This window comes from Tympanuchus pallidicinctus, unplaced genomic scaffold (genome assembly GCF_026119805.1).
Source record: "Tympanuchus pallidicinctus isolate F22 unplaced genomic scaffold, pur_lepc_1.0 scaffold23, whole genome shotgun sequence".
NCBI classification, from domain to species: Eukaryota; Metazoa; Chordata; class Aves; order Galliformes; family Phasianidae; genus Tympanuchus; species Tympanuchus pallidicinctus.
The window spans coordinates 6783761-6802872 of NW_026294740.1; the positions used below are offsets into that span (position 1 = coordinate 6783761).

General features: G+C 39.8%; 1 protein-coding gene and 1 long non-coding RNA gene across 13 annotated transcripts in view; both read right to left on the reverse strand.

Moving 5' to 3' along the window:
• The window catches only part of KCNJ16 (potassium inwardly rectifying channel subfamily J member 16), a 36249-nt gene extending 34820 nt beyond the window's left edge, over positions 1-1429 (reverse strand). For 5 of the 12 annotated variants that reach the window (XM_052687956.1, XM_052687951.1, XM_052687955.1 and 2 more), the window contains exons 1-2: positions 1306-1397; positions 1155-1224 (exon numbers count right to left, since the gene is read on the reverse strand). The gene's annotated coding sequence lies outside the window, so the exon portion shown is untranslated. Of the gene's footprint in view, positions 1-1154; positions 1225-1305 lie in introns of all 12 variants that reach the window. The other 7 variants (XR_008207952.1, XR_008207950.1, XR_008207951.1 and 4 more) reach the window with 4 other exon arrangements.
• Positions 1430-6921: 5492 nt separating this feature from the next.
• Positions 6922-18433, reverse strand: LOC128083154 (uncharacterized). The gene is made up of 2 exons (XR_008207969.1): positions 18172-18433; positions 6922-9912 (listed from the first exon to the last, which is right to left on the reverse strand). It is a non-coding gene; the product is annotated as an uncharacterized LOC128083154 (long non-coding RNA).
• Between the last annotated feature and the right edge of the window lie 679 nt (positions 18434-19112).

The following is a 19112-nucleotide window of genomic DNA, read 5'->3' on the forward strand; positions in this document are numbered from 1 at the left end:
TCTCCTTTAAAGTGGCAGTCAGTAATTTGGGAAATGCTCAGCTTCATAAGACACCACATGCACAAATGAGAACAAAGAGGAGATTCTACCTGGATCTTCCTAAAGAATGTATTGGGGCTGAGAGATTGTCTGCTCAGATGGAGCTCAGACCTGACCTGCTGGATACATTCATGGACTTAAATGATATTCCAGGCAGTTGGAGACAAGAAAAAATTGGTTCTTTTGATTAAATTTGTTAAATATACTTGTATTAAACTACTTTTGCTAAAAATATGTTATATTTATCTAAGTATACATGCACACATATATCTAACACAACACAAGCAACAGTATTTTCTGGATGCCTTAGCTTTTTGTTTAAATTGTCATTCTTCTGATCTTCACTCTAGTTTCCACTGATGCATTACTTCAGCTAAAGCTCAGTTATACCATCTTCCATGTAAGTTTATGTCACAGCAAATAAAAATGAGTTGAGCAAGTTAAACATTCTCTCTCCAAACCAATTTTGCCTCCACATAGCATACACAGGTATTTAACATTATTTTAAAGCAAGTATTCACACTACTGACATAATAAACAGAACAACTGTGAGACAAGTGTCCCAGTTATTTCTGTACAGTGTTGCTGGGTGCCTGCCTCACCAAGACACTTTATTATACAGTTCACAGATTACTCAAGAGAAGAGAAAAAAAAATCAAGGAAGATGCAGAATGCAAACTAAACAAATGATGCATCTGGTTTTTGTGAGCTTAGTGAAAGGAGCCACGGAAATTCAGATCTCGATAGTGCAGCATAAGGAGAAGAGGCAGATCTTTTCAGACTTCAGCAATACAGAAAACAAGAGGAAAACAGTAGTGACGGAGGTAAGGCTACTAGCTTGAAGAGAAGAGCAATGGAAATGCACGTATCTGAAAAAGCGAATCTCCAAATGAATTTGCTGTTTTTACTCTTAGAATGTATATATGCATTTTTTCACTTTACGTCAAAATAGGATGAAGTCATCTGGATCTATCCAGTTATTTACTTTTAAAATAGCACAAGAAAGCAGTGCTTGTTATTGGCAGGCTGTTCTGCCCTAAAAGAAAAGGCAAGCAGAAATATGCAATCATTCTCTCCTATGCATAGGCATGGAAGCAATATAAAAGGTACTTTACCTTTACTCATGCCACCATGAGGAAGCTATGTCAAGGGTCCTTTGTTTCTTGTGTGCCAGCAGCTGTGCAACTGTAAAGAAAAACAGGGGTTGGGTTAATAATAAAGAAAGGTGCAAGCCATAGATTCTAAGGACTCAAGTTAAACATTTACCTCAGCTTGTTCCTATGAGCAAACTCAGAGGGTCTGCTTTGATAACGGCTGGCATCTTGAGAAATGGGCGACAGCCAATCTGCTGCTTGCCCCACTACTTCTCTGTTCAGACCTGCACAGCAGACAGCTACAGTCACCTGTGCACATCTAAGTTAGGATTTCAAAAACAACAGGCAGGAAATTCTGCCATGTAAGAAAAGCCCTTCACAATTCAAATGGTACTTCAAATATTTACACACAGGATTCGATTTGGAATTATCCACTGAAATACCTCTTAGGAATAAACAGGTTCAAGTCAATACATTCTGTTGTGCTGACAATTTATTTCTACAGAAATAAAGAAAATTCTTTTGTTTCTATATTAACATGAAAATGCAATTTCCTTTTCTGTCCGAGTCACACAACATGCAGCATTCAACCTCAGGTCCTGCTAAGAAGAGACCTGGGACAGAGATGTGTTGGTCTGTAGCCTTTGTCCCTCCTCCAGTATATATTAAAGAAGGGATGGCAACTTTTTGTAGCCAAGTTACATTGTCATGTGCCAAGGTGTAAGTAAGTAAGTAAGACATAGTAAGTAATAGGAGCTTCAAAAGACTCAGCATAGTTTCAGGTATCTCTCCCTACCTTCCAGGCTTCATATCTGGAGCCCCAAAGATCTACAGAAGCACAGATGCAGTCCAGGCTCTCAAAGTCCTTTAAGTACTCCTTGTAATTTTAGAGGAGCTGACTCAGACAATAGTTTATCAAAGGCTGAGGCCAGCTTGCAGTTTCTTAACAGATTTTGGAGAGCTCCACGAACACTGAAAAAAACCAACAACCACTTTTTTATGCCTAACATTTTCCCCTGAAATCTCAGAGACATGACACAAGGAACTAACCTCTCCACTTTAATGTAGACACATAAACATCTGCTTGCATGGTGACAATGAACTTCATGAGATCACTCTCATACAATCTCATGTTTGCTTACAAGAAGGCAAGCTCATTTCTTTTAATGACAGTTCTGTTCTCCGGAATAGTTCTTCAGTAGCTAAGGTATAAGCTATGACTCAGGAGAGATAATTCCTAGCTCAACTGCTAAGCAGCTATACAACTCAGGGCAAAGTGCCCTTTGTCTGTCTGCTCTATTTAGACTGTGGGCTCTTTGAGGTAAAACCAGCCTTTGACTGGATATTTGTGCAGCACCTAATACAATGGAAATCCAGTCTCAGCTTGGTAGTTCTGTAATACAAATTAATAACAATAACTAGACTTGACTGCTTGACAAAAAGCAAATAGTTCGGAAAAAGCTGTCTTAAATCTTTCTATCCCACTTCCCTAGACCAAAAAAAATCTACAAGTGTTATTTCTTTTGGCAGCTGAAACCTAATCCTACCTTGGTTAGCATAACAGAGAGAACAGGAAGTGCTGTGAAGGAATTTTTCATTCCCTGGGACGTCTTTGATCCCCCTTCCCTCCCTTTTCCTATCAGGTAATTTTCAAATCTTGATGTTTCCAGTTAGTCTACGTATCTTCTTGTTTTGTCTACTTCAGTCAAGTGTTATTTAACTTCCATTTCATGGATGAAAAACTGGTCTGTATTTAGACTCTGCTGTTGTGTAAGCCGGAACCTGAGAACTTCAGAATCCCAGAAGGGAATACAGCTAAAATTCACAGCCCTTGCTGGTGGAAAACCTATGATTACTTTACTTTAACACAGACAAGGTGCACTCATACAGTACATAAATGCTAAACAAATCATTTAATCATTTTCTGTTGTAGCCACCACTTCTTGTCACTTAGCTCTGATGTCTCAGTTCAACTTTCCAATACATGGAGGAAATTTTTTTTCCAACTATACATTTTGATTTACACTCATCTAAAATGTGCAAAGCTCGAAATAAATTAATGTTTGCTTAATATTTGGTGTTCTGAAGGAAGGACCCCTATTTCAGTCCCACATGAGATACAAAACTGCATCTCATGTGGGAAAGCTTTCGACAATGAAATAATAATTAAAATATGCATGACCCTCAAAGGGCTTAATTACCACACACTGCTGAGTGTAGCCTCATGCTTGTAGCAAATACAGTCTGTAGCACTACAAAGCAGGAGATGACAACACACGCCAGATAAAAATGAAAACAAGATCATCTTGGAGTAGATAATATGACATACTCTTTTCCTGCAAATGACTGCTTCTGTCACACAAGTTGGAGCTTCATAGCATGTGCAAAGCACACCACTTCCAACTGTGGCAGTTGCATATGTAGTCTTTCCATTTTGTCTCTTCTTGCATTGAATCAATCACTGTTTGCCTGGCCTGTTGTTTGTACAATGCTGTATTTCTTTTTAGCCTCAATTTATTCAGAGAGTCCTTTTTTTACTCACTATCTTCTTTACTCTGCAAAGCCTCTGACGTGCTTTGCAGGTTACCAGTCAGAAGTCTCTCAGAAGTCAGCAGGAGTGAAGGCCACAGCCCATTGTAGAGATTATTCTGACTGTTCAAACAGTGCCATGACAATCTTAGAGCTTCTCATGGTCAAAGTGGTAGTGCTGGGGTAAGCCACAGCAATAAGAGAGCATCTGTCATCCATCCACCAGAATGAAGATGTCATCTGTAATCTACTTCAAGGTAGGTTCAAAAAACATCTATGCCAGAGGAGAAATTTAGCTCTTGACTAACAAAGTATCTTGAAATTCCACAATTCCATGTATTCTACCTTGCAGTAAGAACAGTTGGACCCATTTTGTGCTGAGCAAACTGGGTTGCAAAGCTGACAAATGGCTTCCATTAATATAATTCCACTTGACTCAAAAAAAAAAAGCAAAGCACAATCCAACGGGGAAAGTTCAATTAACTGATTTTTTTTAATACACACAGACGCAAATATGTGGTTTCAGGACTCTGCTATTTTTATAGTCCTCAGTGTATCCACAATTCTTTGTACTCAGTTCCATAACAAATATGGCTCCATTATGTCTTTTCTTGTTGATGCTTTTTGTTTTGTTTTTTCCCCCCCTAGGCCATATTATATAGAACAGTTACTCCTAAATATTGCGCATGGTTCAGATTTTCTGATAGAATGACTCACTGTAATTCTGCTTAGTAGTAATGAAGAAATATGACTTGTTCTGGCAAATAATGCATGATAATCAACAGTGGTTTTGCCACTGATTCCTTTATTTGCAAAACTGTCTATAATTGGAAGCCACTGGAAGATACTGACTTGCTTAAATGATTATTGCCGTTGACTGCAGTACTGTTAAACTTGAAAGATGCCTACAGAACTGGAGTTAGACTCAAGTCTTTTCTTTTTTTTTTTTTTTTTCTCTCCTTTTTCTTCCTCCAGAGATGACAGCATTGCTTCTTCCTTCTCTTCTCTGAGAAAAGTATCAATATAGCTACAAAAAATGACTGGAAGGCAGAGTAAATATATAATTTCCTTCCTCTTTATGACTTGAACTTGTGAAAATCCAGAACCCCTTTTATTATTATTCCATTTTATAATAATCTGCACATGGAGGTATATTCTAGGCCATTATTGACTTCACTGGTCCTGAAACCAGGACATTACTCAGAGCTCCATTTACAAAATGTATATACCACTGTTCTGCAGTCTTGCTTCCAGCTATTTACAACTCCCCAGTGCCTAAGAGCAAACAGCTGGGGAATGAGTTAGGGATTCAATGGCACTCTTAGGACTCAATGGCACTATGCTTTTCTTTTCCATTTTTTTCCCCATTAAAAATTGGAATCTTTTCAGCATTATCAGAATAGAACAGGCAAACAGAAGGTGCACAGAATGAGACAGTACAAAAGCAGTCGATCCCACCAGCCTGATGGTGTTTGTTTGTCACTGCTTGCAAGTGCAGATGCTGTGGAGATGCATGGCCTAAAAAGGAACTTGTGCCTGAAGGATCAATGTGCACTGACTATGCACCAGCCTTTAAGTGCGTGTAATGGGCTGTGACTGGCTGTGACCCACCTTTTTCTCAGGCCCTTCTGGGGTGGTGTTTGCTAACGGAACTTGAACAGGTAGGAACTGCACTTGACTTTGTGAGGGTGACTCTACCTCATCAACCTGTGCAAGAGTGAAGGACGTTAGGTTCATCTAGAAGGGTGGAAGGAGAAATTATGGACCACAACTTCCATTGATATAAGAAGAGGATGGACTTATCTTGCTGGAGACAGAGGAAATTAAATGGAGATTGTCTCTCTTCATATTAAACAGCTCATTCACAGCCATCTAAAAACCATTTTTCCCCATTGTGAAACATAGACTTCTCCTTGTGTTTTCCATGCTGTGAAAGAGAGTTTCTTTATATGTTTAAGTGAATTTGGAACCTGGAAAATAGAATCAGTTCCTCTACTTTCCAACATGTCCAGGACGAAGTGGAGGAGCCCTTTGGTGTACACCATTGTTCTGCAGATCCCAGGATTTCATGGGGCCTTGCAAAAACCTGTCTTTGTTTCAGAACCAGTGTTCCTCTGCCCTTAACAAGGAGATACCTGAACTGGAACTGAAAAGGAAATTAGGGTGACCTGGAAGAGACAGCATTGTAACCTGCTGTGATGGGAAAATTACAAAAATAGTAAAATTAATAAATTAAACACCAGTCCATAAAGGCTCAATGGGCTCTAGAACGGATTGCCTGAGGGCACAGGCTATATAATGGGATCCTTTTCCACCCAGGATACCTTCAGGAATTCCTCAAACCAGGCCATAGGAGGGATATTTAGTGCTTCATACACAGTGGTATGACAGCACACGGCCTACACATGTCCCTAAGGTCTCCTCTGCACCTCTTGGGTCTTCATGCAGTCCCTTGGCCCACCCTCCTGACCAGCATGGCGCCTTGAGGACAGCTGCAAGCTTTGTGCTTATGGAAGCTCTGAGGGAGAGCAGGAGGAAGAGGGAGGGGAACAACCCACAGAAACGATGAAGGCAAAGTGTGTGTGAGGGAGGCGAAGCAGCCCTTAGCAGCTTGACAGGGCTTCAGACGAGGCCTGAGGAGCAGCTGGGAGCCATCTCTAACAGCAGGGCTGCATGGTTGCCTCCAGCCCAAGTGCAGGGTTCTGTAGAGTTCAGGTGGGGACCGAAAGCGAGAGACTGAGTTAAACAGTGTTCATCTTTCCTGTGACAGGGCCTACTTTTAGGAAAAACATAAAAATGAGGGATGATGACAGGTTTGTGTTGTCAGGTGGCTGAGCAAGAGCCAGAAGTCTGTAGCAAGGCATGGGGCACTGTTAGTCTACTGAGTCACCTCAGAAGCTGCTTTGCTTCCATAACCCGAAATGGGGAACTGTGGCATCTGAGGCAAAGCAAATTCCAGCCTAGATTCTGATAGATTTTCTTTAAAGTCAAGGACTGAGGGGGGCTTACTACAAACAGCACGCTGCTGATGAGAGAGTATTTCCAGGGGCTGAACCCACGTTGTAATTACTGACAATGCTGAAAATGGTCAGCTTCCCATTATTGCAACACCAGAGAACATGGTGGTTTGACCACTTCCTTTCACCCCTTTTGCCTCCTTACCCGCAATATGTAAGAGAGCACAATTGACACGGAGAAAGGAATTTGAGAAGGTCATTGGAAAAAAAAACATAAGAATTTGGCGTGGCTGTACAGATAATAAGACTTAATGATTTTATTTTCAATTTCATTTCTGTGCATTCTTATGGAAACAGTCTATTTTAGGGTGATGGTTCTTCATTAAATAAAAAAAGGAACAATTAGTGGAACGAAACTGATGTGACAAACTGTGCTGCATTGTCAAATTCTTTTATGCAACTATTCTCATAATGAGTTGTAAGCATGTTTTTTCTTGCCTGTGTGCCTTCCTGGCTTTCAGAGTGCTAGTGTAGAAATTATTTTGAAAAGCAATGCAGTAAAATTTTATTAGACAGAACAGGCTGGTTCTGTCCTGGTATGGACCAATTGCTGTGTAGGACAGAGGAAGCAACATGCCAAGCACAATAAGGAGTGAAGCACTGGAATGTGACATTGGCATTTTTCTCCAGTTGATTCTTTACCTTACAGGAAAGATTTTACTCCACGGGAAACACTTTCTTCTTATTCATTGACAGCTGGGAAATAATGGAGTCGTTCATCAAACAGTTGTTGTAAAAGACAAAAATAACTCTGAACCCCTACAACAGCTCCTCTGTAACCGTAGGAAAGACCTCTGCTAATCCTGTCCTCTCCCCTGCCAAGCCAGGATTGCTTTTTGTGCTGCATTTTCTGGTGCTTTGGCTAATCTAATTTCAACTATTCTAGGAGATGTGGCCTCAATCACTTCTCCTTGCAGAGTGTTGCAGCTTAAGAGATAGCACTGTCAGAAAGTTTTCCCTGCTATCTGGGGCGTTTGTTTCCTTGACCTCATCCCTTTAATTATAGCTGTTTCATATACCCCACTAAACCATCCCTTTCCAACGCTGATGTTATGTTTGGTAAAACAAGATGTACAAATGAGCAGTATTACTTTACTTTTATGAATCAGTCTCTCCAGCTCAGAATCATTGTTGGTCACTTCTGAATGTTGTCCAATCTGTTGATATCATTTTGTTCTGAAATTACTCAAACTAAATTCTCTCATCTCTTTACATAAAGTAGTTGAGGTACTCTTTTTCTTTCATGTGTATCCTTTTAACTTCTTTTTCCAGTTGTTTGGCACATATATTGGGCAGAAAATACTATATTTAGTAAATTCCTTTTCTACCTTGTGTAATGCTAGACAGAGAATGTCTGGGGTCAGTTCCAGGTTTCGCATGGCTGTGGCCAAGTCTTTTGTTCACCCACATATAAAATGAAAGTTTTATTTACCTGCTAGGAAGAAATAACACTGAGTAGCTATGTTCACTTTTATAAGTACTCATAAATGCTGTTTACATCATACATCACAATTATCAGATTTTTAGCTGTGATTATAATACAATCCTGTAAATTGACTGCTATATAAGATGTTTTGTTGCTGTTTTTTTTCTGTTTAAACAAGGATACAACCCAGCCTTTGCTCTGAAGGCAGGTGGCTGAAGAACAGCACAGCAGTGAGGCAGTTCTGCCTGACCTGCACAAGCTGGCTTTCTGCCGCAGTCCCTCTTTTGGTGCCCTTCTCTGTGGTGCATTCTGAACTCTGTGCAAAGAGACCAAGCACCACTTTCAGACCAGAAAGTTTCAGAAGGTGAAAGCACACAGAGTCAGATCTTTCAGGGATACCACATGAAAGTATTTCCACAGGTCCATATTGGTGTCTTAGTGTTTCACGTAAGGTGTATGTTAGGACTCTTCAGCCCTTTAAGTGGGATAAACAAAATACAAACCTGCATTGAATGAGTGTGCAAGCATTTCTTGCGGAGTCTTGAAGAAGCTGTTTTCTAAATTTAACATGATTTCAGTCGTTGTGCTTCTCATAGAAGTAATTAAAAAGATCTCAAAGGAAAACATTCACATCCAAAAGCATCTCACTTATAGTAACCACTGTTTTCACAGAGGCCACAGCTGACAAACAAGAGAAAGTCTTCACTTAATTTTTTTCTTTGAATGTGATGTATTTGATTTGACAATCATAATGAAACAGTGTTGTTCTTTTCCTCATTAAAACAAAACACTCCCCAAAAAGTTGTAAAAGTTGTAGGCAAAAAATGAAATGTGGGTGTGGAAGAGGGTTTTTGTCTGAACAGGAGGAGATTTTTCAACTGTGCCGTGGTAATAAACATGACCTGAGTTACCTCATCAAGACTGAAATAGCTTCTGTATGTCTGAATGCACGTTTCTGAGAGGTACGAAAAAGCTGAAGACTCTCTTGCCCAGGGATGTCATTTTTGATTAAAGAGAGGGTTAGGCCAAAACCACAGATCCCAAAACATCTTAAACTTTTCCAAAATGTAACTCCTAATCTGAATTTAACATCTGTGTCTGTAATGAGCTGAACTAAAACTTGACCTCCAACACCAATGAACTTTGGAAAGGTTCCGTTTCCCATTTGAAGCTGATTTTTTCTCCCTCTAGATGAGCTATTCCAGGAAATCAGGAATTTGGTGCACTGATAAATCCTCAAGTAAGACTTCTATGAATTCTATGTAGAAGATATTTGATGCCAAAATATTGTGTGCAGGTGATAGCTATTTAGTGGATAGACGTGTGCGAGACCTCATACACCTCAAAGTATTAACAGCAGTGGAAACTATTTGAAGAATTGCAGGTGAGACATTTCATTGTGCCCAGGGGTATTTATGACCTGGTTGTAGTAATGACAACAGTGTTTTCACAAGGTCACTAACAGCATTCAAATCTATCCACAGAAAGGCAGCTAGCAAATAGTTGGAATAAAGGAAAAATCAGTAGGGACAACATTATTGTATTACTCCCATCGTGGATAAAGTATTTTGGCTCTCTGAAAGCAAAAATTTAAGTATAATTAAGGATTGTATGGGTGCTGCTGCCCCTGTAGACACAACAAGTTTCTCTCGATATGAGATGCTGAGCAGTCATTGTGAGAAGGCTCCCCAGATTCAGGTCTGTCACATCTGGCATCAGAGATGTTTGAGATATCTCTCAGGGCACCCACATCTGGAGCTGGCATTCAGGATGGATGCAGGGAGAATCATGGGGCTGCTAAGTGCACCTGTAGAAACACACAGAAAACACTGCTATGCAGACAAGGAAAATGTTTGTTTTAGCAACCAAATTGAAGTGAATAAATAAAAGACACATTATGAAACAAGCCAATATGTTCCTGCGTTGGCAAGGCATGTGATAAGTACAAAGATTTAAGTCTACCATATGTCACAGATAGCACAGAATAGGAAAACAGTGCACAGTGCAGCCTCTTTGATCCCTGAAATAACAATTATTTATTCCCACTAATAACTGCATAAATATCCTGAGGTGGGAAAAATGGCTAACTCGTCATCCACAGATCAGGTAATCAGCTAATCAGCTACACTGTTTGCTACTCTGTAGTTGAATTGCTGTCAAACTTAAGAAGAGACACTACATCCCAGTGAAGCAGGGAAAAGGGAAGTGGAGGTTTTTTCTGCAGGTAACTCCAGATGCAGCTGGTACTGCTGAGTGCCCAGCGCTGGTATCATACCTGTGCTAATGATACACAGTGAATAATCCACAGCTCAGAAATGCACTACAGTTTCCATACCATAATTGCACAATCAGACACACCAGGCTGTGCATTTCTAAGGGATTATTACACTCCACTGAAATCTGAAGTCACTCGGCCTTTGGCCTCTCAGAATCACCCAGAGCTTTCAGTAATCTCCTGGGCTCTGCTCCCTGTTGTGTCTTTCTCAGACAAATGGAAAACACATTTTCACTTCAAACTAATCCCCATTCAACATCACTGGAATCATGCAAACTCCTGAGCTGATTCTAATAGAATAATAAAAAAAAAAAGAACATATACAGAAGCAAATTAGTCTTGTAACTCAAGCACTTTAATATCATTCTGTGAAAACCACTACTGGATAGCTGTGATTATCTGCTTTCTCAGGGCTTTCCTGGGCCTAAATGTCAGCTAGCACATTTCATTCAAACACAGGGATGATCCAAGCACTCTGGAAGCAGTTTAAGTTTTAACCTATGTTAGAATGTGCTTTCCAGCCCCAGGAAATTACACAGCATTATGCTTTTCAGTGAAAAAGAGAGCCAATTTTGCATAAGTCAATTAATTCAAAGAAGGTGAACTCTGTTGCTCCCCCACACGCTGCATGCTTTATGTGAAGCACCTTCAAAGCAAAGTGTGTTATGATTTACTTAAGATAGCGAGCAAAGTATTGTTAATCTCAGCTTGAGTAACTTGCTAGTGAAGCCTCAGTAAGCTATTCCTACAGGAATATGAAGTTCTTTCAGCTAAACATTTTTTCCAGGGCCACCTTCAATATTACACTGATATTGCCTCAACAGATGATACGTAATGGTCTGTCAAGTCTGCTATCCAGCCACCAGCAACACTCGCTGGTTCAAAAAGGTGAAGCATTCCTGTGGTACACCTTGCCAATACGTTATTGTTCTTCAGGGAAATAAATTTCTTCCTGACCCCTGCAGGGATCAGTTCATGCAGTGAACATTTTCAGATTAGTGTCTCCAGCTGTGGAGCTTGCTTGGATTTGGGATATGGTGTAAAACTCATCTCTCCAGCCAAGCATTGTTTTGAACATCACTTGTGAGGGCTGAATTTTGGTTTTGATTGTGTTATTTTTTCTTCTGTTGTCGGTTTTGTTGTGAGTTAAGGGCTTTGTATGGAAAACTGCTTTGTGAGCTCTGTGTTATGCTCACATTTGAGCTAATGTGTTGTTTATTTTTAATTCTGCATTCAGCACTCTGGCCTCAGTGCACTGGTTGCATCCAGCAAGCATTTAAGATGTGCAAATGTCTTAGCAGTCTATCCCAAAGCTCACTAAGGCTTTCTGTTTTCTTCAGTTGACTTTGATTGGGTCATGAGTAAATAACCAGAAAACTTTTATTTTAACCTTTGTCCTACCTTTCTGCTTTCATGCACTGAGTATTTTACTTGTCTCTGTTACCTCACATCTACGTGAGAGATACACATTCTTCTCATATTGATCACCATGCCTTTAATTTTTCTTCTACAGATTTTTGATTTATTATTCCTAACCACTTTAAATGGCTTAGAATCAGATTTGTTGTGTAAGTGGAAATGCTGCCAGTGTTCATCTTAGACCCCACATCCTTGTAAAAAAACCATAAAGACTGGGGAAGATAGATCTCTCAAGGGGCAGTGCCATTTTTCCATTGGTTTGTGATGCAATGCTTTCATTCAACTATTGCTCAGGACATGGACAACACATCCCCTTTTTATCTCAGCCTCCTTTCTTAGGTTACAGCAGGACAAAGCTGTGATTGAGCAGTGTCTGTGTTCTCCTTGCTGGGATGAGAAGAGGCTTTAATCACCTACTCTGACCCATGGATGTTCTGGGAGTTTTTCTGGTGTGTTCTCTGATATAGCACAATCAAGGCTTCATGTGCCCACTTGCCCACATGAACCACATGTGAGCCCCACTTACCCATGTGAACCACAACAACTTACCATTCTATCTGTGCTTGCTGCAGTTCCTTTGCTCATGCCCTGCAGTATCACTGGGCAGCGATAATCAGTTACGCTTTCTGTGCAGTGAGGGCTTTCTGGTTCTCAGAGAGCAGCAATAATGGCAAGGGACAAAAAAATGCAGAGTTCAGCTTGACTCACATGGCCTTTTTATCCAGGAATCTGACAGCTGCCTTGCTTTTTGCTGAGCCAATGCAGTGCATTTTCTGTCTTCTATACAGTGTGCATTGCCACTGATTCAAACACCAGGTTGCCTTGTCTCATGTTTAGTGTGGTAAATCACTACCAAATATTTTACACTGTCTTCATTCATCCTGTAAATAGGAAAATGGCTCACAATCTGTCAAGTTACCTTCAGACTATACGTAATCTTCCCTGTGGCAAAGAAGAATACTTTTATTCTTGCAATAGGCAATCTCCTTCCAAAAAATAGTTTCCATCTCCAGAAGGTTTGTGTGGATCAAAGTCTTTGCTTTGCAATGGATAAATTCAGATCATACTCAGCATTATACCCTGCAGCTACACTGAGGCCAGTTACTTGGTATTTAATGGCTTTTATTATGGATGTAGTTGGCTTGAGCAGGAACAGCTAGCAAATAATAGTTAAAATTCAAACAGCCATTGAAGTCTGGTCCTGACAAGATGCAAGTACTCTGTTACTAATGGACTTTCCCCCACAAGGGCACATTTGTTAAGGGAGAATGTTTGAAATATTTGACCAGTTGACAGTGGAACAAAAGAGGGAGCAAATTCTAAAGTTCTTATGAAGCTGTAGTGACAGTGTCCAGTCTACACACATCAGCCAAACAGATCACGAGAGACAAGTTTATCTTTATGAATGTTTTCCATAAGTTGTCTTTATTTAAACACATTTGTGCTCCCATTAACTTCATGGAGAGCACTTGGAAGAAAAGTTGTCCAAAGATTCAGACATAATGCTTGACCAGCCAGCTAAGAAAATAAAGCTTCTAGTTTCCGTTGAAGCCTTGAGGAGTTCAGCAGTGCTCTATTACAACTGTGATATTTTGGATTGCCTATGTCAGGAAGAGAAATCTCAGACTTGGGCCTAAAAGTCCTCTGAGATAACACATAGAGCAGCATATAATGTGGTAAACACTATACTGAGCATTTTGGGCAAGATCTTTGAGGCTTTGCATGGACTTTTAGGAGACTTAAACAGCAGCAGAGACTGCAGTCTAGGGGTAAAGACAATCTGGATTCAGTGCTTCATTTAAGGGCACTGATGTTTTGAGCAAGCAGATATTTTGCTTTAAAACAATGTTGATTCTTGGTTTGACCCTGATTTGCTCCACGTTGTTCTAAGTATATGAAATTTAACAAAATACACACTAACTGGAGTGGACTGACACATGAACTCTTCCCATTGATAATCATTGATGAGGGGTTTCATTCATAAGAATTCCTCATCTGAAATGCTAATACAAAGACATATCCCAGAGGTGGTAATATACTAAGAAGTTTCCATTCGTCTCCCCCAGCCTTTCAGATCTTTCCAGCTGTCAGAAAGCTTCATTGTGTTAAGTGCATAAAGCGCTGGAGGCAGTTGGGGTTGAAGCACGTGTTGTGCACTACAGCATCACACTTTGTTCAGATCAGATGCAAGTGGAAATAGCATAAGCAACTCCTTTTAAAATTGCACTTACAAAAGAGACAGAAAAAAAAAAAATAACTAAAAATAATTATGCTTTATTTTGTTTCTAATTAGATGCAGGTGCTAGAAACCACTCCAGAGCTACTCTTTACATGGTATTTGCAAGTTCTCTCTACCAAATGTGCTCTTGGAGAGGCAAGTAGAAGCTGTTAAACCTTCTGAATCTCCCATGCCTCTGTAGTAAAAGTACCCAATGCCTGTGATTTGTTGACTGTATTTCTGTACAGATTTTGTTTTGCTCTGTGCTGGTTAATTCAAAGACACTGTGCATACACTTAACTACTTAACAAGATGTTTGTTAAGAAAGGCCTACTCCCATGGTCCAAGGTCACTTCATTCTTTTATTTAGTACTGTGCTTGCCCATATTGCATTCACATAAGTAATGCATGATAATAAAAACATCTGTTGAGGCTTTATGCGTTTTGTTTAATGTCAGCTGAAGGAATACAGATAGAATTCAGTCAGGAAGGACCACACTCATGCTTTGTGTTTCTCCTCCCAGAATCACTTTTAACTTCCCCATGATGAAATGTATGTTAGGAGGGGGGAGAAACCTTCATTCTCACCTATAAAAGTTGCAGCTGTTTTCCTGTTTTTATAGAAAGCAGCAGGCAGATTTACTATAAAAGAGTAAATACTCTACAGCAAAGTACTGTTCACCTTGAGGGATGATGTCAGAACCATAAATAACACTGCGGGAATACAGATATGTCCTTAAAGGCCTATTAAGAATGATGTGAAAAGGAAGTGAAAAATAGGCAGGCAAGTGTGCTGTGCACAGCATGTACATGGTGAACATCACTTTATATTTGATTTACTCTTAAATGCAGGAATGGATGGAAACATCAGCGGCAGAAAGAAACATAAGAATCCTGATAAAGTTGCATATGCAAGCTTTCAGAGACAGCTATGTAACAGAATAACTGGCACTGAATGCTTGTAGTAGAGGGGAAGGGTAGAGGAAGAAGGATATCAGTCTTACATGTGCTCTGTATGGCTATGCTCTCCTCTCTGTGTTTTTCTTCAAATTGACTTAGGAGCTCAAGCACAATATTTAAAGTTGGTTGCTGAAATTACTATTGTGGGTTTTTTTTCTCTTTCATTTTTTTTTATAAGGGAGTGAGAAATCTATAGAATGAGATCTAAGGAGATGCCCTAGCAAAAGTTATCAAGGGCACGTGATGTGCAGTTTTTGAAACAGTAATCAGCCCATTTTTGTGAATTGGTCTCCCCTTTTTGTCTTCAAATCTGTTGAACTTTGAACAAACTTGACAGACTTCTAAAAGCAGTTTAATTCTTGAGGATGGTTATAGAAAAGCAGCGCAAGTATTAAGAGGCAAAAATCAAGAAACTGAAGATGCAAAATTACTGTCAGCAATCTGATGGCATAAAAGTCAATCATAACATTTTCTAGAAATACCAGGGGGAAAAGAAAATGGAAAAAAAAAAAAAAAAAAAAAAAAAAAGGAGAAAGAAACAATGTAATAACACTGATTCTTCTTTGGTGGTCATTTCCAGATTCCTGCACTTCACAACGAAGGTTTCAGTAGTTGGTTAAAGAACAAACTGTGCACCCCGTTTTTAGCACCAATTTCATGTTTGATTTTCCATGCAATCAAAGATAGAGAAATGTGCAGAGTGTCAAGGAAATTACTACAGTTCAGAAGGAAAAAAAAAAAAAGAATATGAGAAAAAATTCATAGTCTTTCAATTAAAAATGTAATTACAGTACTACAACTACTCTAATACTTTCCTATCTGCAGTTACCTCCTCTGATACATTGGATTGGATTCATCTTTTTCCACTGTTCATAACCACATCTTCCTCTTCTCTCTTTTTTTCTATCTGATGTATTCTGAATATATAGCAAAAGTTCTTGCTATGACCACTTGTGGTTTGACACTATGTGTTACTAATTTTCCAGCCCACTTCCATTACTCAGTCCATCGAGACTGCTTGGTTTTCCCCTTTTGGTATTTCCTTCCTCCGGAATCCACATTTCATTCCCAATTTTTTAACACGCCCAAGATTGCTGATGAAAGTTCTAAACTCAGGTTAATTCAGTGACTGATCCAGAGGAAATTCATCATGCATTCCAGTCTCACACGTTTTACCCTTTGACCAAAACACCTTCTCCTTATGTCTATGACACTGGCCTTGATCTTCTTCACCTTAATGCAGTGCACTGAATATCTCTGTGACAGCTCGGATAGATGTCATCCACTACCACAAGATCAGTAAACAGGTTAACAGTTAACAAAACCAATCAACTATGGAAAAACAGTCACTGATTCTTATCTCCTCCTATTGGACAATCCCAAGCTGGTTCCTGCCAGTAAAACATGTCAGCAAAGCATATTGCATACTGCATGTGCATGTGTTAGGGAAGAAATGAAAGAGTCCATATCAATTGCTATAGCTACAGATTCTCTAATGAAGAATAAGGAGTTGTTTGTGGAATGAGACCCCTTTTCCTCCCTCCACCCCACCGCTGGAATCACCCAGCATGGTAAAACTTTGCTCCCAGCTTCTTTGCTTACAATATCTGCATCTCTGGCAAGGTCAGGTGCTTAGAGAAGTGCAAAAGGAAAACCAGCAGGGAAGGGAGGGGGGTTCTGCTCCTAAAATCTAACAATGTATTCAGAGGAGGTAAGTTCTCTGAACATGGCTTCCAAATGGCCTCATCGGTTCATTCTTGTGGTTTTAGCTTGAAAATGCTTGCCGTTGCACTCAGAGCTGAACAGCTGTATACCAAATGCTCCAAATGTATCAAATTAGCAACCCAAGAGCACCCATCAGAAAAGAACCATTCTGCTGGCACTCAAGAACGTCAGGCTTTTATGACATCTCATTCATTGCTCTGTCCTCATTCAACCTCACATTGTTTCCCAGGCAGGGCATATCTTCTGAATTAGAGCTAGATTCATTATTGGGAAAATATGGAGACCGTAGTAATTGTATTAGCTTGTGTAACCTTTGCTTAAGTTGGATGGATCTCGCTGCTTTAACACTAAGACACAGTTTTCTCTAAGGCAATGGAAAGAGAAGAACAGAAAGAAAAAGAGGAATCTTCAGTGCTGATTTGACACTTTCTGTTATGTAGTTGATGAAAAAATTTAAATGAGGAGAATAATAGAAATCTATGCCCAAAAGTTTTCTGCAATATTAGCTCCAGTGATTTTAGTGCAGAAGTTTCTCAAGAAAGCAAAGTTTCTGGATCGTAACAAATGTGTGAGGAATGGGATCTTTCCTTCCTTCTTGTGTCCCCCTGGCAGCACTTCTGAGCCAAAATGATATGATACTCAGGTAATGAATTTCATGTGCTGCTTTGTTTTCTAAAAGCTTTCTTTTCTCATTTCTGGGTTTTGCTGCCATGAAGTACTTGGAACACTTATTTTAATATTATCACTTTGGGTGAGTAGGAACAAACTTTTGCACATTCCACACTTCCATCTCTCTGTGTTTACTGGCAAAGGTTTTGCATCGATTCAGAGCAGACAAATGCTCTGTATTAGAAAGCTCTATAATTCAAATTGATTTTCGTTTGTGAGCTAATTGCAAAATCTTTGTTTGAATAAAGCAGCTCCTCTAGAACACAAAGCCATTGTGACCAGCTGATCTGACAATGTGCAGAACATTGACAAGTGAATTTTGGCCATAATGTGTGTACTAAGCCAATAATTTATGCCTTAGCAGCACATGTTCAGAAATACAGGCAACCTGGATTTAAATACAATTATTTTCTAACTTTTTTTTTTTTTTTTTTGCACCATTTATCAATATCTGTACACACAAGTGTTTCTTTTACAAGTGTTAAAAAAGGTATTTCCTAAAATTCTTAATTGCAATAAATGTTTCCGGTTCTTCACTCATCTGATCAGCGCTTTAATAACCCAGTAGTTAAGCTGCTGATGTAACAATCTAATGCACTTCAAACTTGAGCTGGCTGCAGTTGAATATAAAACTTGTTAGAAAACTGAAGCCTTTGTAGAACTGAGGGTATTTTTTTTAGTGAAGAGTACAGACCGCATTTCATCCTTTCATCAGAAAGCTTTGTAAGTAAGGTGCTTTGTCTTTACATGTCTCTAACTTCTGAAATGATAAAAAAAAACATAAAGAGGAAAACAATTACCTCAGCTACATCCATGAGCCAAGCTTCATTTCAGCTTTCCTGGAGTGCTGGTAAAGGACAAATCAGCAAAGTAAAGGAGGACAAATACTGCTATCCTTGGGGGTAAAAAAAAAAAATAAAATCTCTACTGTTGGTTGCTAAAGGCTGTTATCAGCTGCAGGGTGGTGCAGTGGTTTAGCTGAGTTCTCATGAGGAATTTCTGGTAGAAATACATTTACTCCTATGTCAAATGCTGGTAGGTAAGCTGGGATTCCTGGAAATCAACTGATTAGTGTGCATATTTACTTCTATTCTTAGTTCTTCCCTCAAGGTGAGGAGGGCAGATAAGTATAATTTATTTTTGCCCTCAGAAATGAGCACTTTGGCTGCTCTGCAAGTTTCCTTGATCTCGGTGGCATTCATGCATGTTCAAGACCGTGCCAGATCTCAGGTAGCACCTTGTCCCAGAGTCTGCTGCTGGCTGCAGGACTGAGCTGTCTCAGCACAGCCAAGCTGGCCCTGCCCACCGCGCTCACCCCAGGACACACAGTAAGGTGACTGTCTGTGAAACACCATTGTAAAGGGCAATTGGGGATTATCCTTTGTCCCTGGCGTGGTTTAACATCCTGTGCCACCTTCCTGTCCCTGTCGAAAACATGTGCTGCTGTTTTCCTCTCTTTGCCCAAATCATTCTTTCTGAGCTTCATTCTCAAACGATGGGTCTCCGTTTATCCAGATCAGTGTTGACTAAGCAGGATTATAAAACCAGATTTATCCAGGCCATAATGCTGTAGTCCCAAGGAGCACTTTCCAGTGGCTGTGAGGTGCTTAATCTTCTAGATTAACTAGAAAGATCTATGGCTTTGAACTGCTGTTTTGCGTCATGTCCCGAAAGCCGCTTTATGAACTGGTTGGGAAACATTAGAACAGTCAGTGATTAAAAAAGTTGTTTCTGATCATGG